General features: G+C 39.4%; 1 protein-coding gene across 1 annotated transcript in view; it reads right to left on the reverse strand.

Moving 5' to 3' along the window:
* Positions 1 to 20,540, reverse strand: part of Prickle1 (prickle planar cell polarity protein 1) — a 107,904-nt gene extending 87,364 nt beyond the window's left edge. The window contains exon 1 of the mRNA XM_046436148.2: positions 20,300 to 20,540. The gene's annotated coding sequence lies outside the window, so the exon portion shown is untranslated. The remainder of the gene's footprint in view (positions 1 to 20,299) is intronic.
* Between the last annotated feature and the right edge of the window lie 3,596 nt (positions 20,541 to 24,136).

The following is a 24,136-nucleotide window of genomic DNA, read 5'->3' on the forward strand; positions in this document are numbered from 1 at the left end:
GTCTCCCAAAAGTCTACACTGACTCCTTCTAAATGAAACTGAACCTCACGAACTTTCTGTACCAAAGCTGCAAGGGCACAGTCTGGTATAGAAATTTATAGTCTTGCCTGATTGTTTCTGGGATATTTCCTAACAAAATGAATGAAACTTTTGGTGTGTTGTTAACAATCTTTATAAATACTTCAATTGTTCTTTTTTCAACTTGTAGTCTTCTCAATCTATAGAATAGGAGCACTCTTTCCTATAGAATACGAGCAGTCTTTCCAAAATGACATAAATGTCCAAGACAGAAGGTTAAGAAATATAAAGAATTCAGGGATGGGGATATGGCTCAGTGGTGGAATGCTTAACTAGCATGTACGAGGCCTGGGGTTCAATTCCCATACTGCAAAAATGGAATATAAGGATTATCATCTTTAGGTAAGATATGCATTCCTCTTTAAACACAAACAGACCCACACAGAAATATAAGAGAAACATTATCACCCTTGTAAACATTCACCTCCCACTTTATAACCTGATATTTAAAATTTCTGATAATGTGTGATTTGTACATCTTCAGTGTTTAATAAATGTTCATTGTGAATGGAATCTGGTCTAATAAGCACTCACCTGGAGATGAAACTAAAAAAAATAAATTAAACATGGAGATTGTCCTTGAGATCTGTAGAGAATTTGCTATACAAATGGCATCATTTTCACTAGTCTTCAAGAAATAGGGAAAAAAAATTTTTTTTGATACCAGGGATTAAACCCAGGGGCACTTAATCATTGAGCCACATTCCCAGCAAACCCACCCCCTCCCTTTTATTTTGAGACTGAGTGAGTCTTACCAAGTTTCTTAGGGCCTCACTAAATTGCTGAGGCTGGGTTTGGCCATCCTCCTGTCCCAGCCTCCTGGTCTGCTGGGATTATAGGTGTCTGCCACTATGTATGCCCAGCTGAAAATTTTTTTTGCATTATTTTCAATAACAAAAATCCCACCATGTGAACATGAAGCAACACAAGAAAGCACACAAGGTAAGGCAGCAAATATAGTTTGTGGAAAAAGTGCTGCTAGTGAGCAGCATTTTCAAGAAACTCATCTTAGACCAGGAAGGCAATGTGATGCTATTGTGTACATTTTAAAAAAATTTTTTTTCCCCCAGTACAGGCGATTGAATCCAGGGTACTGAACCACTGAGCTGTATTTCCAGCCCTTTTTATTTTTTTATTTTGAGAAAGAGTCTCACTAAGTTTTAAATCCAGCCTTGAATTTATGATCCTCCTGCCTCAGCCTCCTGGGTTGCTGGGATTACAGGCATGTGTGACCACACTTGGCTAAAAAGTGTATTATAATGCAGAAGAAAGGTAATTTATGAAGAAAAATAATAAGCAGAAAGAAAAAAAAATCCATAACCCTCTCTGTCAGAGCCCAACACAAAACCCAAGAATGATCGCTCCTTACGTAGTACTTTATAAACTTTCTCTTCCACTTAAATATATCCTGAATATCTTTTTATATCAGTTTACTTCTGAATCTTTATTTTTAAGAGCTGCATATTTTTTCACTCTATTTATATACTATATTCCCCCCTAGTTTTTAAAGTCCAAAAAAGCTCTTTAACAACATCTTGAAATGTAAAATTAAATAAATAGACATTAAAGTGAATCATTTCAGCAATGAGCCTAACATAAATGGATATGGAATCATTTTTAATTGAAAATACAAAATTCTATAATGTGCCATTAAATTTCATAATGCCCTTAGAGTTGGAATTTTTATGCAGTAGAGTTCAAGCTCAAGTTCATTTGGAATAGAAGTGAAGTGACTAGTTTTAGGTACTGACTATGAAGAGAGGAAAGGTCATTTCAAGTTTGTTTAAGACTGCCATCTAGTGCCTCCTTTCTTCTTGCTGGTTGTGGGAGGATTTCTTTGAGAGTCAGTTTAAGGATATCTATGGTAACTATCTGGACTATCTGGACTCATTAACTTAGGTTTTCAGATTGTACGTCATTCTTAGGGTACCATCTGTGCCAATTAAGGAAACTGACTGTCCTGTTCAGTGGTCTTGGAGAAAAAATGAGGCACAGATGTAAGGTAAAAAGCAGTCATTCATCATCCTTTAACTGTCCTATGCAATTAGACATAACCCTCCAAACAAGACAAATTATAACCTCTTTGTAGTGACATAATCTCTGGAACAAAGGGATCAATAATGGGAACATATCACTCCAGCCAAGCTACATGTTAAAGATGAGCAGTGTGGCATTTGGAAATTCTGCTTGGAGTGGTATAGCTGAAAGATTCTGTCATCAACTAACAAGCACAGATTCTGAAATGAGAGCCCTGAAGAGGATACCTGCTATTGACTAGATAGTTGCTGTGTGACCCAAGGCATTCCTTTGTGAATCAACATGGAATCAATGTCCCAGCATGGTGTGAGGTGGCACTGTACTAATGGACAAGTACACTTGCAAAGGAAGCAGGCAAAACAGACCTCAACCTCATAAGCTCATTAGCCAATCCAAATTGGAACAGTGCCAAGACACCTGGGTGGCTATGTCCACCTACCTGAATTACTCTGGACATTTCAATTAGATACAGTTCCCTTTCTGGAGCCATAAATTACTTAAGTTTTACTATGCACCGTTAAACAATTGTCATACTCCACGCTTAAGTGGCTGCCTTCCAAATGGGGTATAAAGTGATTCTGTGATAAAATTCACAGGAGTCCTAAAGTATGAAAGACATGGTATCAGTTTTAGATAAAATTCCATTGGCAGCTCAACAGATCAAGACGTTTATTTCATTTCAACAGGTCACAGAATTATGATTAGGCAATTCTGCATAGTATTAATGTTTCTTTCTAGAAAACACCTAGTTGATTCATAAGGAGAATAAATCTTTTCAGAAAGTTCTTTCATGTTTATTTCTGTGGATTGCCAAATCCAAATGTACATCTTTAAAAGTAAAATGTTCCACATTCAGTAAATTCTTGAAAATTATATCTTTAACATATAATCAAAATAAAGAATATAATATTTTGCCTTATTTTAAAGCAATTATTTTGTATATTTGGGAAATTAGTTTCATAAGATTTACAAATGCTAATGTAGCAGCTTAATATAATATACAATGGTTTGTGTGAATTTAACTTTGATCCCAAAGGTTGTCTTAGCAAATGCAAAACATGTAATTTCCTAGGCTTGATCATACAAATCCCTTCAAATTGTCTGACAGATTTCATTTTCATTTGGTCACTGAAAAAGTAAAAGGTAGCCTAGTTTTTTTTTTTTTCTTGCAATATTCTGTTAGTGTTATTGAGAAAAGATGTAAATGCTTTGGGCTTCTCCATTGTACAAATTTGGTATGAGTTTCAGAGTAAAAATAAAAAACAGCAAACTCCTTGAAACCAGACTACAGAAGGGTGAACTGTCAGGCACAAGTCCAGGCTGCACCTACAGCTGGTGGGGCTACAGGGATGAGCTGCAACCAGTCCTGGGGCTGGCCTCCTCGGAAGAAGTAGATGAATTCACTCATTCCAGACCTTGGGTTTGAAAATAAGCAGGGACTCTGGTGGCTTTCAGACTCACCTCCTGGGATGGGAGCTTGCATTTGCTTTTATGGTACCAGAGTATGAACCTTCACCAGGAACTTAGGTGTCCTAGGTCCCCAGGTACTAATGGTGACACACAGCCCCCTGAAGTCATTGGCCATCACTGAGCATCAAAGAATACATGTGCTAATTGAGGTCCATCATCTTTCCTCCCCATTTCAGGCAACCTGTATGAGTACATTCCTGGCCCTGCCCACCCCCCCAACAGTGAAGTCCTGAAGGAAGAAGATATGGGTTTTATCTTTGATCTCTCTTTCTCCTTCCACCCCCTTTCATGGAACACAAAGGACTATGTGTATACTATATTTCTTTAAGAACTATTTGTTGAATGAATGAAAGAATAAAGAGATAATTTTTTCAAATATATTTTTAGTTGTTGATAGACCTTTATTTTATGTATTTATTTATACGTGGTGCTGATAATCGAACCCAGTGCCTCACACATGCTAGGCTAACATTCCAGCCCCTAAAGAGATAAATTTTAAGTGTAAATAGTTTGGGCAGATTTCATATAACAATTAAACTTGAAAGATACATAAATATTTGAAAAGTTAAAAAAAAAAACACAACATTTTCTATATCCCAGATGATCTTCACCCATGACTTTGGAAAATTTAAACATAGAAATGTTGTTTAAACTATATCTCTAATATTTGTTTTTTCTTATTTTAAAAGTAACGTGCTTATAGCACAAAGGCACAAGGGATAAAATTATACCCATCTTAATATAGCCACAAAGAAAGAAACCATTACCAATATTCTGCAAGTATAAAATCTTACACAGAATGAGCAGGCCATCCATCCAGAACATCAGTGTCTTGTATATTTTTTTTACAATGTTTTTTTAAAGTTATTAATACAAGGAGCTCCTTGGGTATTGAAGTATTATTTCCCCCTAGACAAAAAGTAGCTTCTGATTGCTAATCAGATTGTACTAATCACTTACACTGAGACATTTAATGGCTAACTAAATATACTCTAGAATACTTGGCTTAAGAAATGAGACCAATATTCAAAGGTTTCTTTAAAATATTGCAGCAAAATATCAGAATTACTTCATTGGGCACTGTCATCAAGCCAGGACCACTAAAAGATGTACTTACCATCTCTACCAAAAAAAACAGGATAAGTCTGTGGGAGACAGTTGTCCCCTGGGTCATATCAGATCAAACTCTTGCAGCTCCTATTCATTTTTCTCTTTATTGACTCTATTTGGTCAATCTACAATTCTGATTGGTTCTTCTTAGAAATTAAGTTGTTGTTTTCTACAAATAGGTGACTTAACGAATATTGTTCTCAAAGATTGGCAGGCTACCAGAAGCTGAAGCAGGAGGATCTCAAGTTCAAAGCCAGCCTCAGCAAGATAGCAAGGCCATAAGCAACTCAGTGAAACCATATTTCCAAATAAAAATAAAAAGGGCTGGGGATGTGGCTCAGTGGTTAAGTGACTCAGGGTTTAATTCCTGGTACCAAAAAAAAAAAAAAAGGACTGGAAAGTTAAAAGATTTTATCCTCACAGAAAACATAAAGGCAAGGTAAAAGCAGTAATTCTTTAAAAATCATCATGTGCAGCAAGGAAGGCATTATCATGAAGATTCTCTGACACAGCCAAGGAAGAGATAATATTCCCTGAATGTAGAACAGAGAAGAGAAATGTGTTATCATTTCTTTCTCAGCATATGTATAGATTTGTTTTCAAACTGTTCAAGGAACTAGGAACCTTACCCTGGCTAGAAAGAGACTAGGGACTTGAAAGGGTGGGGTTAAGGCTGTAAGGTCAGGGTTGCCCGGTAACATAGGAAGCCCAATTCAATTTGAATTTCAGAGAGACAACCAATAATTTTTTTAGGGATATGCAATATTTAAGACACTGGTACTAAAAATTATTTATTGTTCATGTGAAATTCAAATTTAACTGGGCATCTTGTGGGTGTGTGTTTTCCTGGATAAACATAGCAGTCCTGTAACAGACTCCTTTTCTGCCCCCCAAGAAAAGCAGCCCTGCTTTATTTGCTAGGGTTCCAGATTATCTCGTGTTTGAGAAAAGTGTACGGCCAGCCCCCAAAAAAGTTTCAAAACAGCTTGGCTAGAAGAATCCGGGCAATACCTCTGAACCCCACTATCTGTGGACTTTCCATTGATAAAGCAAAGTGCATCTGGCTGTTGTGAAAATTAATTGAAGCTTGTAAAGCTCTTTGCAATTGGCATGCTCAGCCACATAGGCTACAGAATGTTTATCACATGCCTGAAAACATACCGATTTCCGAGTGAAGAATTAGATGGCAGAAATTCTAAGAAATGTTAAATCTCAAGTTTAATTGGACCACACTGAAGAACCATATATTAAAAGACAGCAGAACCTTCCAACCTAAGAGGTGAGTTTACCTTTAAAAACAAATGAAAACGATTTCCTTTTTTCAAGTATTGTCCTTTATGTTGTTACAGATTTTTTTGGGGGGGGGGCCTAAATCATAGTTTTTTTGTTTTGTTTTGAAACAGGAGTTCAAGAAATAATCAGGAAGTGAAGAAACGAGTTCAATTCCGATGAGAAGTTGAACTATTACCTGCTACTTCTGCTTAGTAAGGTTTTTTTAAGATTTAAAAGAAAAAGGTTTTATGAAAGCAAAACAGAGATACTAATACAATAAAACACATCTGGAAGCCACTTGGCGACATTCAGGCTTCTCTTTTTCCAACAATTAACTTTCAGAGAAAGCTCTTCAGTACTAAAGCAAAAGTCATAAAAGTCTAACATTCATTATATAGTGTTGACTAAACACTTGGGGCAGAAATTCAAGCCTGGCAGTGAAACCGAAGAGTAAATAAGTTTAGATTGTACCAACATAACAATGAAAATACACAAGTGTAAAGACCTGGTAGGTCGGCCAGGTAAATGCAACCTGAAGGAGGAAGTCAGAGCTCTGATCCAAGCTTAAAGTCATCCACAGAGAAGAAAGACAGGATCACAATGAAATTGTCCAAATTCCTCTCTTATTTCAGATTGAGACTGAGGTTTTAGAAAGTGGGCATCAGGTCCCAGCAGAATTAATCTTTTAGCCAAATAGAGACTTGCAGTTCACTGAACATCCTTGTCTTATGATTCCTGTACACTTTGCCTCCTGCCTAGAACGACTCATTCTCCAGTTTTAATGGTGTCATCAACTCCTAATCATCCCAGCTCAACCTTGTCCTCCTCCCTGAAGCCTTCTGTGACAATGACACAGGTTAAATGACTTTTGTCTTTTACTACTATATTTAGTACATTATTCTATTCCTGCCCTGACCATAGATATTTTCCGTAAATGCTTACCTGCCTTCATTCTTTACCAAACAATGAGCTCTTTAAAGACAGAACCACTCTTGTTTAATGTTGAGTGTCTGTATTCCCAGAGTCTAACACCATGCCTGGCACACCACAGACCCTCTGTAAAGGCATCCTGCAAGGAAAATCATGCCCCACCCCCTGAGTTGAAATAAAAATGGGGAAGTTTTGACACTGAATGGCTAGCATGCATTTGTGAGTGTAATTTAACTTTTTCAGAGAACAGAAAAGAAAGCAGGGAATATGCAAAATAGCATCACTTTGAAGTGAATAAATAGTCAGGAAAAGAGGAAAAAAATGAAAGGTTTTGTACATCCATTTAAGAAGCTAAGACAAGAGAAACCACTGTGCACCACTCTTAAAGCATCACTGCAGCATTGTGCCAATTGCACCCTGAAGGGCTGGCCTCCAGACCAAGGGCACACACCACTCCATTTCTATGCCAGCCTCTAACAGTCTGCTGAGAAGGCCGCAAAGGTGTCATTAAGAAATGCAAGGTCTTCCTGCAGTACTTTCACACAGTCATTACCATCTGATGGTGTTTGATCTTTGAGTCACAGATGAAGTGACCCAGATTCAAACTGGTGATTATGAATGTCACATTTATATAGTCCTTGTGATTGGCGCAGCACCTCACAGTCACTTATGAATCTGCTGGGAGACACACCATAGCTCATTTCGTTGCTGTGCTTATCTGAACAATTCACAAACTTGATCGCCTTAGACATAATACAGAAGGTATAAGGCTTCCTGGTGGGACTCATTGTGACATTGGGCTTGGCCCAATTAGAATGTGAATAAGATCTGAGGTCCTGAGTATTTGTTGAAAAGTTAGTGATTTAATTAATCATAATACCCTAAAAGGAACACCCAGGCCAGTAGGTATGTGACATATGCCAATGTGTATTAGCTTAGTACAGTGTTTCACTACTTACTGCATATTTACCAGCTTTTATCTGGGGGGTTGTGGGAGATAAGAATGTTATTAGAGTATTTAAAAATATTAGGAATGCAACTAAAACAAGTTATCTTTATTTTCTAGTTAAATACTCTCTTAACCTCCCCAAATTAATTCACATCTGGTCAATGAATACACATGCACACACACATTTTTTTCTTTTTTGCAGTATGGGGATTGAACCCAGGCCTCATACATGCCAGGCAGGTGCTCTACCACTGGAGTACATCTCCAGTCCTTTTTAATTTTATTTGAAAGTAGGGTCTAAGTTGCTCAGGCTGACCTCCAATTTGCACTCTTCCTGCCTCAGCCTCCTGAGTAGGATATGCACATTATAAACATAGTTTTTATTATTACGTAATTACACAAGTAAGTAAACATAGGACTGTGAGTTCTGCTTTCAAAACCTTCCACATTTCCCATGCATAAACACACATTTGTAATTTTTATGATGAACATAAGTAGGCCATTGTAACAACATCAGATTATTTGCTCTTTAATATCTTAATTTTTTTAGCCATTGTATCAACTGTTAAACCAGACTTTGAGTCACGGCAAGACTCTTAAGTCTTTAAAGCTATTGCTGAATATTGAATTGGTCACACTGAATAATAAGATTAAAGCTCTAAGTTGAACCTAGCAAATAAGACTACCTTAGATTGTTGAATAATTCAAGTCAATGATTCAAGTAGTGATGATGATGATGAATATAAAAATAATAATAGCAGCTAAAATCAGTTATCTATTATCTAGTCTCCTGAAATTATGCTCTCCAAATCCAGTATTTTAGAATCAAATAAATTCTGAGTGTAAGAAATCTCAGGAAGGTAGACCAGTAGAGGAGAGGAAGAGGAATAGGGGGAGGGACAAATGATGGGAACAGGGTGGGGGGTGGTACTGGGGACTGAAATAGAGTAAATTAAACTCCATGCATGTATGATTATGTCAAAGTGAATCTAACTATAAGACACCAATACAAAAAAAGAAGAAATCCCCAGGCCCTTCATTTTTAACTGAAGAAACTGAGGCACAGTACAGGTAATTGGTCCAGAAAATTAATTTAATCATGCCAAGTCACGTAAAAATTATTAGCAGGATACAATAGTTATCCAATTTAATATAGCACACAGGGAAGCACAGTAATATTTATGAAATAGAACATGAATCAAAACAAATTTTAGTAAGCTTACTTTCCCTTTCTGCTATTCTTTCTTTATTTCTAAAACTTCAACTGCAAGCATGCATTTATTTAGGAATTGCCAAGCCAAAGTTCCTTGTAAATTGGGGTAATCTTGGTTAGGCCCCCCACAAAGATGCAGTAAAGATAAATGAGGTGATTCTGAAAGTGCTTTGTGTAAATGAGATGAATCCAAATGCTTTGTGTATTTTGGAGGTATAAGTCTTATAGTCAAGAACCCCCAAGTTAAAACATGGTAATTTCTGGACAAATAAATTGGCTTGGCTTCTTAATAGGAAAGCTGATCTACTGCCAATTAAGTCCTGGAACCTGAGACATTAAAATAATTTCAAGCAAGTAGGTTTCCTGGTAAGCTGGTTGAAATCACTCAGAGGCTTAGCTTTTCAAACTTGGAATTTATATCAGGGGCTTTCTTGAGGGAGTGACAGTCTCTTGAAGTGTTTTAACAAATAAGGCAGCACCACAAATCTGTCTGAAGATACTACCTCTTTTTTCTTAAGGCTACAGGTGGCATGGGGCATGATGAAGAAAAAAGCTGTAGACCTTTCTTGCTGCAGATGTTCAGTTTGCTCTTAAACTAGCATCCCTTTACAGTATGATTACATTTCACTGGTCACTGTGGGGTGGACAGGAAGGATGCATTTTCCTCTACTCTATCACCTCTCTCTGGCCTTATCCAGATAAGAGGGAATCAACTTAGAAACTTCACTTCAGATGCCAAACAAAACAAGACATAACCAAAACCCAAAATAAAACTGTATCTAAAAAAAAAAGAAACAAAACCAGAATTCTGGCTTCTGTTTATCTTCCATACAGAAGGATACACAAGTGCCTACTTTATAAAATAAGGTGTCATTTGCTAACTTTGTTGTCCATTATCAGAATTTGATTATAAGTTTAAAATTCTAACTTTCTCAACACTGATTATTATTACTATATTGAGGAGAAGATCTATTCTGCTTACATTTATTAAGTGCCTACTATGTGCTGGCAATACTCAGAGAGCTGGGGAGAGAGCAGTAATCCAGAAAGCAGAGAGCAGATAGCAGAGAGGCATTATCCAGCAGACAGTGACAAGTGCCCTGGAGAGCAGAAGGGCAGGTCCTGGGGTGTGGATGGAGCCCCTTGGGAGGCAAGGATGTTGCTCTTCCACATAAGGAGATGAGGGAAGCCTCTCTACTCTCAGGTGACTTTCCAACAGAGACCCGAAAGGTAGAGTGAGCATGATCCCATGTGTCCTTTTATAATAACTTGAAATCCAGCACAAACAAGGAGATTAGCTGTGAAACTTCAGGAAAGTTAAACCTACAAATATTAAGTCCTTATGCAGTACTTTGAATCAGCACTCAATTTATCTCAAATGATCCTTAAACTCTGTTTAGCTATGGCTTAATCTTTTTTCCTGACTGAAATGCTTCACAGTATCTCTTCACGTGATGTCTAAAAGAGAGTTTTCAGTTACACTGGGCAAACAACTCAAGTAGATAATTCAGGTAGAGATTTTCACTCTGAGGTCCTGGTTATTTGATTTAGCAGTGTGCACACAATAGGAAAACACATGCTGAAGTCAGCTGATTCTGTGACGGCCACACCTGTACTTTGAAACTATCCAAAGGAAATCAGACAGTTAGCCAGGTGTAGATGGCACATTTTAATGTTCTTCTTTTAATTACAAAAAAAGCCAGGTGCAGTGGTGCACATCTGTAACCCCAGCTACTCTGGAGACTGAGGCAGGAGGATCCCAAATTCAAGGACAGCTTGAGCAATTTAGTAAGACTCTGTCTCAATATAAAAATAAAAAGGGATGGGGATGTAGTTCAGTGGTAAAGCACCTCTAGGTTCAATTCCCAGTATCAAAAATAAAAACAAAAACACAAAAAAATAACCACCAAAAACTCACACAAGAATTACAATTTACAATAGCAACAAATTCCAGAAACCTAAGTGAATTCCAAATGTCCCTTTTTATTTGTGCTGGGTAGACAAAGAAGCAGTGATACTGACTGGTTTAAATTCCTAAGTTCTTTTTGTTTTGTCTGTATGTATTTTGTAGTAATGGCAATAATAGGATAATGACAAGAAGTACTTCAAACACAGAAGAAGAAAAAGCAAAGAAATGAGATTAATTTTCATAAAACGATGTACCCAAGTATTTTCCCATGCTTGATAATGAATATTTAAGATGCATTATGGCAATTATGAGAAAAATGGAAAATGTATTTATTATATTTTATTGAAATTCTCTGATATTTTATGTGGAACAAAAAAATACATACACTGTGGATATGAACTTCTGTTTAGTACGAATATACACAGCTTTAAAATATTTTATGTTATAAAAGATATGATATAGAATTACATCTGTAAATGGATCAAAATAATTGCTGGCTATAAATAACGAACTAGCTTAAAGATTATTTCACTAGTTCAAAGAATGAGAATTTGCATTTCCATTGTTGAAAAGAACAAAGAGTTTAATGGCTTGACAGACACACACATATACCTAATTAAGAAACCTGTATTAATAAAGATACATTTAAAATTTCTGATTTTTAATTCAAAATATTTAAAAATAGGACCTAAAATTGTACATAATTTGTTGGATAAATTTTGAAATATTTATGGTGAAATCTTTATGGCTGAGTTATATTTCTTAAACAGGTACATATTGCAAGATGACAGAAAATTGAAATTCATTTATTCAACAAATACAAGAGCTTCAAAAGTAGGGAGACATAGGATAAACTTATTTTTTTCCAACAGTATGTTAATTATGCTTTTTAAAAAACTGGTCTCTAGGGCTGGGGTTGTGGCTCAGTGGTAGAGCATTTGCCTTGCACATGTGAGGCACTGGGTTCAAACCTCAGCACCACATAAAAATAAATAATAAATAAAATAAATTGTGCCCATGTATAATTAAAAAATATTAAAAAAATTTTTGCTCTAGAATAAAATGCTCAATATCTTTTTTTTTGGTCAGCCTCCAGATATCTTTTCAGATGAAGTCCTTCCAAATTTAAAGCAAAAAGGCCAACTATTACTATGGAAAAATATAATAGATATGCTATTGAGTATGCTAAATATCTGGAAAAATGATCCCTCAAAAGTGTCTGCAATTTGATAACACTTGTATTGAACATATTATTTGAAAACATAACATAATTTGAAAGCTTTCTGGGCTCTCTGTATTTGTGAGGGGTCCACTGAGTGTCAGACACTGTGTTGGGCAAAGGGCATACAACGGTGAGCAAACATGGCTCCTCTCTGACACAAATAACCATCGGCCATGACACAGAACATAGACTGCCCTAGAACTGGGTTAAAATGACATCTATAATACTTTGATAGTAACATTAATGATGAAAGTAGCCATTAAGAATGAATGAATGGGGGCTGGGGTTGTGGCTCAGTGGTAGAGCACTCTCCTAGCACGGGTGGAGCACTTGGTTGGATGCTCAGCACCACATAAAGATAAATAAAAGTATTGTGTCCATCTACAACTAAAAAATATTTTAAAAAAAGAATGAATGAATGATCAAATGAATGAACAAAAGGGGGAAAAAGAAAAGAAAAAAGGGAGAGAGAAAGGAAGAAAAAGAAGGGCTGTTAGGCAGTTCAGCCTAGTAGAATTGGAAACAGAGTTCTTCCAGTTCTAAAATCTTCTTAGATGCCATGTAATTTGGTGGCTCAATCACAGCTGTAGTCTGGCATCACCTGAGGAGCTGTTCAAACTAAATGTGCAGGACCTTACCCAGCAGCTGGGAGGTTGCTCAGTGGAAGAGCTAGTGGTCAGCAAGCAGGAGGCCCTGGATTCAATACCTACTACCAAACAAAGCACAGAAACCTGCCTGGAACCTACTGCATTGAAATCTCTGTGAATGTGTACTTTGAAAAAGCTTCACAGGTGTTTATGATGAAATTGTTTGGTTAACGTGCACTTGGTTAATCTAATTTTCTCATTTTATTTATGGGGAAACTGAGGCTCACAGAGGCTGAGAGAATGACCTCAAATCACACAGCTAATTATACGATAGTCTTTTCTGAGTTTTCTGATTTTCAGAAAAAGGCTGCAGAAAAACTTTTCTTTGCATTATTATAGTATGTCACCTTACTACTGTCTATTCTAGAGACTTCACTCAAGAAGAAACAGGATAAACTCTATTAAAAGTTCTCAAACCAAAGTGAAAAAGCCAGTGTCCACAGACAGCATGAACCTAACAAAAGAGATCCATCATACACTATAGAATAGCCAGTTGTTTCCTGCTTAAACAACCAAGTCAAGCTAGTTTAAAACACTTGATACAAATGTCATTACTCCTATCAGTTTCTCACTTCAGCACTGCAATGAATAATAATTTTGGTTTCTGTGGGTAAGGAGGGTGAGAAGAGTGATTTTTTCCTTAAAATTCAGGTTAAAAAAAAAAAAAGGTACATTTCCAGTGCTTCAATATGGAGAGAGCGTGGTCTGCTTTTAACACATTTGGCAGGACTTGAGGACACATTTTTGGCTATTAGCCTGCCAAGATGTTTAAGCTTATAGAAGGCCCACAAAGGGAACTTATATGATTAAGTTGGTTGAACACAAACATCTTTTCTGTATATTTTACTCCCTCCTTTCACATTCACAAAAACATAAAAGGCTAAATAAAGCATTTCAGAATTAGGTGAGGGGGTAAGATGTTTATCACTTGGGATCCTTTCTGAAGGTTTGTATAAATGAGAACTAGGCAACTCAATGAAATCATTCATATGATCCTTGCAATGAACAAAGCTAAGCATCGGAAAGCAGTTCAAAATTCCTACGGAGCATATGAATTTTCTTACAAGAAACATCTGTGATTCTCTAATGCACTTCAGCCCTAACTTTATCTCCTTCTAAAAATTATGCAACATGCATATATGGCAAGCACTGTGCATACTTATTAATTACATAGTCACAGAAGAATTTAAAATGTCTTCTCTTTTTGACATACATTGTAACAAATATTTCAACACTAAAACACTAGATAGTGTTCCTGCAAAAAAATCTAATAGTTTCCCAATGGTTCAGAAGACATATTTTAAAGCAAAACAAAATGCCACTTTATTTTGTCTCTTTTCACATTGTAAATAAGGAACTTACATTATTCAAGCATGTACACAGCATAATTGGAAATATAAGTTACAGTCAACAAGTTATGAGTGTCTTCTTATTTTATTTGCTTGCCATTGAAATAAAAGAAACAAAAGAAGTACAAATGTCCTTGGTGAAACTGTCACATGGTTTAAATCAGTTTATTAGTAGTAGAATGAAGGACCTGCGTGTGTGTATGTATGTGTACATACAGAAAGCAGCATTAACTAGGGCAGAGGCCAATATTTCAACCCTAGTTACTGTGGATTTTGTAGCAATGGACCTGGGTGGGATGGGTGTGTCTGGTGGGGCTGGGTTGCTCAGCTGTGCAACTCTCTCTAGCTGTGCAACTTTCTTCCAAGGAGGTTTGTTTAATTGAGAGATAGTATCCAAGGATAATGGGGAGGAAAAGAAAAACTCATATGGGTCCATGGGCACTTACTTCTTCACAGTACCCTCCTCTACTAAGAAACAAACTCACATCTCCCACTACTATTAGTAACTAGTCAGACTTTGGCTTTAGGCAGAAATGTAACTTCCTGGATCTCGATGATCCTTAGCAGCCTGGGTTAATTTCAGCTGTCTCTACAGGGGCTACATGAACCATGGCATTTACAAATTTGGATTATACAGCACTATTTATTACATGATGGAAGATTTCCAAAAATGCCAGAAGAGATGTTGGCATTTATGCAAGTCAACTACTGTTCAACCCAAAGAAGCACTATATTCTATAGGATGTTTTTGCCAAGATTGAAAGAGCCTATGTAAAAACACCTTAATTAGGACCATCTTAGCACCTCACCATTGGATCCCTCTAGCTCTGGGTGTTATGTTTCAGGTGGGCCAAGAAACCATTCTGGGAACAGAACTCCCCAGTCCTATTACCAACCCATTCACTCCTTGAGAATGTGTATTTTCTTATTTTCAGATTTAATAAGTCAAATATATCTGGTAGCTATTAAGAGATTTAAACCACCACAGTTTTAAAAGGTTTCAGTGTTCAGAAATTTCAAGCCTACAGAAGAGGCCGATTTGGAGGGCTAGTTCTTACAGGATGGTGAAATTATTTGCTACTTCCTCCTCTGTTAAGAATGTTCTTATTAACCCCTCTTGTACTCTTTCAATGTTTTTTTAAACACCTCTTCATGAACCTATAAAAAGAAAAATAGAGAAATTTAAAGAAAAGACAATGTATCAAGTGATATCTAATGACTTATAAAGATAATTATAATGATAGGTCCCCAAAGAGAAAGAAAAACTTGAAAACATAGCTACTTACAATATGCTAGCAGATAACCTTTTCTCCATTTTCTTCTTTGGGGAAATCCAAACTGTACTACAATGGTTCTTTAAAATTCCTTTATTAAAAAGTTCCTTGTGCTTGCTCAAAGCATCTTAGAAAACTAGCATCAATATTGTATCACCCTAAGTGGTGGCTACTTTATATTAGACTTTTTTTTTTTTTAAGGCAACACAAATGGAGGAAAAGGTGGTTGTAAAAAACATCACAGGAAACCAAATAGCCTTTATTTAAATTAAAAGCAATCACAGCCTGATTCTTGGAACACACTTAGAAATGCTTTTTGGCATGCAGCTGCTACATGCCGCCAATATTGTGTGTAATTGGAAACATTTCAAACAGAATTGTTACCAAAGTCAAAGACCATAATTGTGAGCTGTGGGATCAGTGCCTCAGATAAAAGAGCGGCTAAATGAGTGCACACAGTACAGAGGAGTCCACACGCACCGGGCTGTGTCTAACTGTAGTATTTCCACGGCATTATTGACAAACCTTTCTTTCAGAGACTCAATGAGAAAAGAAGGATGCAGAGGAAAGCTGGTGGATGCTATAAATCAGCAACTGGGACAAAACTCTTAAAAGGAGTCTATGACTTCAGTACCAGAACAACTGAAATAACACAGCCCTCACTTTTTTCCTTAAGTGTAATCCACCAGAAATGAAAAGCATCTCTCCCAAGGGTTTACCCTAAGTCTATCAGTGTGTGGGGGGGGGGAGGGGGAAACAACCACACTTTCTTTAATTGGTCAGTTGACTTTTAGGGTCATTTAGGACCAAACCTGGGAGCAGGAGGAGTTAAGTAAAGGCAAATGACAGTTGCTTGCTCCTTTACAGCTCTAAGTTTTAAAATGTTTACATTGGCATCTGCCTTGCTAGATTTTTAACTTTTATTTAAAAATCTCTCTTTGTAGGAAAAAGAACCTGGATGGGTGTAATCAGTTCAGTCTAGGCAATTATTCTTGTGCCCAGTGAGATCACTTCAAAAGTGACCAAAACTCATTTGGAGTTTAGCCTAAATTGTGAGCACAAACCAAGACACGGGAAAAACTGACCCCCTCACCCAGTAACTGGAAATAGTCTGGGCTAATGGACCAGTGGCTCAGGAACGGTACTTGGAAAAATCATGTCATTCTGGTACAGAGAAAGTGATCTGATTATTCTGTCATATCTCCGTACCAGAAGTGTCATGAAATCAGCACACTCTGACTTGTAAAGCATGTCTTTTCTCTCCTTTAGGAGAGAGAGAGGGGAAGGGGGGATACAAAGGCTTAGTAGCATTCCCCATGCCATTTCAGGCCAGGTCTTTTCTTCAGCTCCACAACATTCACTCACTAACACATATGGCATTAGTCCCCTTGACTTCAGTCCAGCATGACCCTGAGCAAGGAGGTGGGTTGCCGATTACATTATGCTTGTGTATGTCTACAGGTGGAGAGCTCCAGAGGCCAATGGGCTGCCACAGTGGCCCACACCCTCTTGCTCCCTGGCATTCTGAAGCTCTGGCTCCATAGGCTGCCTGAGATTTCGAGGAACAGCACCAATGCAGGGACTTGGCACTAGGATCATTGTACTTTTCTCTCCCGACTCCCTTGCTCACATAGACCTTGTAAAAGCATGAGTGTGCAATATGGCAATGCTCTATTCAGTGAGCAGAAGAGCAAGAAGCAATGGTCCCTCAGAACACCAGCCAACCAACCAGCCAAGAAACAACTCATTCACCTCCCTAACTCCTCTTTATTATGGAACAATTACAGATTTAAGCAATTTTAATATTCTCATACTAATAAGAGTTGAATAATTTTTATTATTTTATATAACATGGAGACAACAAAAAGAGATGTTTTCCTAATGGGGAAGGGTCTATCCTGGTCAAGGGGTATCTTTAATATTTCTATGCACAGATGGGAATCGCTTTGACTTTTAAAAATTACTTTCCTTCCTTAAAAGGAAAGATTTACTCTGTATATACTATTTTAACAAGGGAATCAAATGCAGTGATTAGAAAACAAGTAAATGATAATCTTTACTTCAAATTGTTTTCCCCTAATATTAGACAAGCTAAAATATATGTAGAGGCCTCAAAGAGTTAGTAATTGGAAGATAAAAGAGTCTTATTCCATTTCATGAGTATTACAGGCCTTCAAAACAATTCAGTCACTTACAATATTCAACTCTTTGTATATTACTTTCAAGCAATTATATATTTTAGAGAAATTCTCTTCCCATGATACTTTTTAAACTTGTATGTAAGCTTACTTTTAAAATCCTTAAGGAAATTACAAAATTTAAACTTTTTTGGTCCTATCAGAGTTATGCTTGGAGAAAATATTAGGAACAATTCTATAATAGTTCGGCTATTAACTCTAGTGGGTTCCTTCTCTCCTCAGCTCATATTAGATTTTATTTCCATGACTTGAGCTGACTCATTACAACTCCTTTTATTGTAGAGACAAATGGTGATCCCATGGACTTTGATTATAAAAACACAATAAACTTTTTAAGCTTCATTGGTATTACTGGCGGAACTGATTGAATCTGTCACTTCAGTAAAATATATCACTTTTCTTCTAAAAATCTACAAATCAACAGGCTCACTCAGTGGTAAATTGCCAATTAGTACCAAATTAAGGATGGAAAAATTAATTTACTAAATCCATTCACTCGTGTCAATATGTCTACCTCTATGCACCATCCAGTTATTCTCCTCCTCCCTCCTTCTTTTCTTCCTTCTTTTCCTCCTGGGCTTATTCATAAGTATGAACCACTATGTTAGTCATGACTTATTAGAGTTTCTTGAGCTCATCAGCAAGTGTGCTAACCCTTAACTGTGGGTAACATCCATTTATTTCTAGCACCTTTCAGTTTTAATATGGAGAGCACATGCATTGTTAACCTTTAAATCCTTTGTATAAACATTTCTGGAAGAGCTTGTAAAATATCTCCTTCTGTGTTTCCTGACTCGCCAGTTGATGGCATTTAGAACCCCTCTGGTACCAGCAGGTGCTGTATTTTGCTTTCTTCAGGCTCCAGCTAGCTACAATGACAGATTCCTGTCCCAGGCCAATCTTAGCCACCTAGGCTAGGATCACATTGGAGGCAAAATGAACCGGTCTCCACCAGACAGCAAGATAAATGGCTGCTGTTTAAGTTTAAAATCCCCTGGTGGGAGTAAATATTGTTCTAGGGAAAGAGGCTTGACAAATATTGCATCATCCTTACAGAGCTATCTTGATTAAAACAGAACTTTTAAATTCCATTGGTGCTCAATTCAAAATGTATCTATCTTGCTGTCATGGGATTCCCCCCACCCAATTCCTGGAGTCTGAAAACAGACATATTGTTGGGAATGGTCAAATAAGGCTGCTGTCCCTCAAGGGGCTAGAGTCCCACTCTTGATAATAGAAGGCCAGGCTGAACACTGACACTTCACTGAGGATAATGGAGACAGCAAAGGCTTAGTGGGAAAAGGCCAGTTGTCACCTAAGTGACAGGCAACAGCTGAGCTCACACATCTGGAGCCGGGACTAGGGCAAACATTAGCAACCCTCAGGACAGTCTACACCTTGGGCCAGTCTGAAGAGACGGATGGAAGTTCCCTTTATTCCAAAAGTACATTTAAAAATATCTGATGGTGAACCATGTCAATTATATAACATCAATGGCAGACATAGCCTTTCCAAGTGCTGATTAAAATGAGGCAGTACACCAAACTCTATGCAGGCAGAGATACTAGATCCGAGTCCATTAATTATAATTTGTCCTTCATAAACCTATCCTGAGAGCCACAAGAGTACACATCCTTTATATAATACAAATGCATTTGGAGTCCGCAGGAGAGGACTTTACATGTCCCTTCCTTTAGGCCGGTTCCCTTGGTGCATTCTTCACCTTGTGCATGGCTGCAGTTCTGCCTCTGATACTCTTTAAAATCAGCAGCAAAACGTGTTTGGCTTGTGATTCTGAATCCTCCGTAGGCTAGCAGGAACTCACTATGGTGCCAGCGGTCCTCCCGACCTCCCCCCGCCCCCCCAGCCCCCCCCCCACCTCCGTCACCCCGCCCCACCTTCAGCCTCCTGAAGGCAATCTGTGGACAATTTTCCCAAAGTCCCAAAAATAACACGGCGCTGCCAATAGTCACTGGCGATGCCATTTGTTTTTCTTAGAGGGCAATGAAAATTTAACAGCTTTCTGGGGCATCCTGGGTCCTGCTCCTGCTAATTATTAACATGCCTAGTTTCTCCAACTTTTTCTGCCTAAAGGGAGAAAGACGCTCCGGTTTTCTTCATATAACGTGCTGCATTCAGAAAATAACATCACTGAGACGGAGGGAAATCTGCTGCACCCCTGCCCAAAAGCAATCGACCCTTTCCCCAGCGCTAGGAAAGAACCAAGACCCTCCCTCCGGACGCCAGTAGGTGACAGGCTATCCTCAGTGGCAACGACGTGCCAATGCACCCTTGCCTCCCCGCGCCCCGCATCGCCCCGACTCCCGGGCCACCGCACGGGTTTCTAGCAGGAGAGATCAGGGGAAGCATTGGATGTGATGCAGCAAACAGGAGCCATACGGGCAGCCTATCTGAAGCCCTCTTGGTGCTGCAGCCCAATACCTGCTTTCACTGTCTACACAGCCTCCCGAACGAATACGCTCATCTTCCTTATTTTCTGCTACACCATCCTAGTCTAGGTGTCACATATCCCCAGCTCTGACAGCGAAGGTGCCTCGACCCCGGCACTGCGGCGCTCTCCCCGCACCTACACGCCGCAGCCTCCCCTGCAGAGGCTTTCCAAAGCCCGGCTCCTACTTACCCCACGCCTGGGAGAGCGAACTCGGAGGGACGGTCCTCGGTGTGCTTCGGCGGGTCTGCGGAGCTGCGGTGGCAGCGTCAGGACTGGGCGAGAGTGCACAGCACGAGAATCATCCAGAGCCTAGAAAGTCGCCTTGCGAGCCGATGTCTGGGGGAAGTCAGCGCAGGCGGCTAGAGGCTGGCATGCTCCGGGCGCGCTGTCGGGCGGCTGCGGCCCCGGGAGGCGGCGCGGGCGCGGGCTGCAGGCAGAGTGTGCTCGGGTCCAGAGCCCAGCTCCGCGGCGCCGCCGAGCACCCCGCCCTCTGCCGCCCCGGCTTGGCGCGAGCAAAAACGCGGATCGGATACCGTCGCAGGATCGAGGCCTCCAGGCGCGCGTCCACGCGCTCCCTTGCTCGGCCCCGAAGAGCAAGGTCGGTGCCCTGATCCGGCTGGCGCCCGGATGCAGGGCGGCGAGTGGGACGTGCTTTCTGGCAGCGAACTAGGCAAAGACTGGCTCCGCGTGCAGGAACTGGAGGAGCTGGAGACCCGCGATCTGCTGGAAGTTCACCGTGAGGCGGTCCGGGTTCTCGAGTGCAGCGGTGCTGTCTCCTCTGCCCCACCCTCAATTTTAAGCCTCCCCCCCCCCCCAAATTTAAACCAACAATCCTGATGGATTGAAAGACAGGAAGGGTGAAGGGGGAAAAAAGAGACAAACTCAATTTCCTCTGATCAAACAGTTTTGCGGGGAGGTGCCTATTAAAATTCCTTTTCCTTTAATGGGTGTGTGGAGGGAGACTAGTTAATTAAACTCATAGATCCTTCCGGCGCGTCTAGTCCATTTGGGGACCCGCTTGGACTCGATCCTACGTCGTGTAATCTCACAGGCAGGACCAAGTTTCTGCCTTCGAACCAAAGGAGTGGTAGTTCAGAGCAAGAAGTCACAAATTCTGCCTGTAGTCCGTTCCCTTCCCATCCTTAGCGGCCCAGGTCGTTTCAAATGAAAGTCAGTGTGGTGAGTGCATGGGAGAACCTCAGCTGATCCCAGTGTCCCGACCTTAACCTAAATTTTAGCGTGGCGTACTTAATGCTGTTCTAAGCGTTCATTTGATCAGCAGGATCATTTTCATCCGTCAGACCGCTCTCCGTGTTTTCCGTCTGCCCAATTCCCAGGGCTGGGCTCTCCAGCACGTTCGCCCACGTCGAACTAGGCTCAGCCTGTTGGAAAGTTCTGCCCAGACATTTGCGATGCCTTAAACCTCCGAACCACCTACCAGTTCCAGATTAGTAGAGTCTCGCACGGTGTGGGTACTATTTCCCCGGAGTTGCAGAGGGCAGACCCCAACGGCAGCTGGTAACCCCAACTTGACAGGTGTCTCTGCAAAACTAGAGCCTTGTTGACCTCTCCATCCCTTCCACCACTCTCTCAGATGCCATATCATCTTCCAGGAAGATAAGGATGTGTGTGTGTTGGGGGTGGAGGAAGGGTGGTGTTAATTTATACAGTTTTTATCCCTTTAAGAAATTTCAAAACTGACCATTTTAGAGCTTTTCCAAGCAGCAAGTTTCTTTGATTTTCATTGGGAATAAAGCAAGAGAATGCTCAGCAAAAATGGAGGAGATGAAAAGGAGGACATAAGGTGGTGACAACTTAAGGCAAATGGAGGAGGAAACTACCCAAAGTTGAGCCTCAGTTCTGTGCTCTGTAGTTGAGTCTGACTCAAATCTCTATACACTATAGAAATTATCTAGACACCCAGGCAGGGCAGATCACTCAAGAAGCAGGGCTGCTGCTTTTGAAATAACTCCACTTGCTAGTGGATTTTGCAACGGAAGAGAATGTGAGGAAGAACAACCTAGGCTATCTTGTTCCTCGGGATTTCTTTGAAGTCAGCCTTTTAAGTTGTGTGTTTATCTTAGATACAGACACTTTTCTTTTTATTTTTTATTTTTGGTACCAGAGATTGAACCCAGGGGCACTTAATCACTGAGCCACATCCCCAGCCCGTTTTTATTTTGAGACAAACAGGGTCTTTCTGAATTGCTTAGGGCTTTCTTAAGTTGTTGAAGCTGGCTTTGAACTTGTGATCCTCCTGCCGACATTGCCATGCCCCCCTGAAACACTTTTCTTAAGGAATAAACTTGTAGCTTTTAGCTAACTTCCAGAACTGCCCAAGAAAACTGGCAAAATGATTACTTCCACCCCTAGAGGTGGTGAAAATTAGTACTTTCAAGGGCAAAGAGTAGACTCTATAAGCCGCTTTGGGTGGGTATTTTTTTCAAAGCCTTCAAGTCAAAGTAGTTTCCCAACAAATTGAATGACAAGGGGAATGAAATTAGAGGGATGGCATCCTTTAACTTCTACAGCTGCATCTTCTTGGGAAAGTATTCTTCCGTGGGTCACGAGGTGCTGCAGCAGAATTAGGTAATGTAGCCCATGGAGAAGAGTCTGCCCTTGGACTTCCTTGTTAATTGGGGAAAATGCTACTATCTTATGGTAAGAAGTGAGTCTGATACCAGAGGACTTAGAACTCTACACTGACTTCACAAAGTTTTTGCTTTTGATCATCTAGTATGTTGAGCAAATATGTTAGGTATGGTAAGTGTAAACAGTTGTCCCCACAAGAGGCTTATTTCCTCCTTGGGCAGTGTGCTGAAAGCATCTCTGGGATCCAGTACTAATGTGAATACTTGGTTTTCAATCAGGACTCTCATCAAATTTCTTGGGCAGTACATGTGCTAGTTCAAGTTCAGGGCGGCCAGATTTCAAACCTCAGCTCTGTCTTTACCAAATAGAGCTTGGAGAAATGTTGTTAACCTGCTTATGCTCAGTTTCTCACTTTTAAAGGAAGATAATAATATCTAACGCAAGGAACTGTTGGGAGGATTAAATGCCAAAAAGACTTAAATAGTGGAAAGTTCATATAATGCCATTTTATAGGGACAGCTCTCACAAACACCCTTCTCTGATGCAAAACATCACAAAATAGAAAAAGAAACCATTTTCTCCTAATTTAATCTGTGATAGTATTCTTCATTGTGCACTATGAAATTTCTCCTAAGTCTCTTTTATTAATGACATTCATTCACTTCTTTGTCTTTACAAATAAACATAATACTAAACCTTTTATAAATAAGTCAATTCACTTAGAGAATGTCTCCTTTTCTTTTAAAACCTTGATATCAGGGTTTTTTTTTTTTTTAAATGACATCATTGTTTGTTGCGTTGTATTCTTCAATAGTTTGCATGTTGAAGTCCTTATGTCCAGTACCTCAGAGTTGTGACCTTATTTAGAGATAGGGTCTTTTCAGACATAATCAAGTTAAAATGAAGTCACTAGATTGAGCCATAATCTAGTATGACTGTTGTCCTTATAAAAGGGGGAAATTTGGAGACAGGCATGCACACAGGGAGAACACCATGTAAAGATGAAGGCAGAGATAGGATGATGTTTCTATAAGCCAAGAACACCAAAGATTGCCAACAAATTCCCAGATGCTAGGGGAGGGACATGGAGTAGATTTTTTTTCCTCACTACTTTCAGAGGGAACCAATTTTATCCATAGCTTAATTTCAAACTCCTCTCTATCTCAATTGTAAGACAATAAATTTCTATTGTTCAGGCCACCCAGTCTGTGGTGCCTTGTCATAGCAGCACCAGCAAATGCATGTGATACCCAGCCAAGTGCTGTGAAAGCCTCCTGGCTCACCCGAAGAGTCCTTTCATCGAAGATGAAGAATTCACAGCAGCTTAGGCTGCAAACGTGGGGTTCTTTCACATGCAAGAAACTGAGAGTGTTGACAGTCCTTGTTTGATTCCCAGGTCTGATTGATTCTTATGGTTTGCTTGGTTCTGTTCCC

The sequence above is a fragment of the Marmota monax genome, unplaced genomic scaffold (assembly GCF_021218885.2).
Source record: "Marmota monax isolate L192 unplaced genomic scaffold, Marmota_monax_Labrador192_F-V1.1 WCK01_AAM20220418_F8-fsc00012, whole genome shotgun sequence".
NCBI lineage: Eukaryota > Metazoa > Chordata > Mammalia > Rodentia > Sciuridae > Marmota > Marmota monax.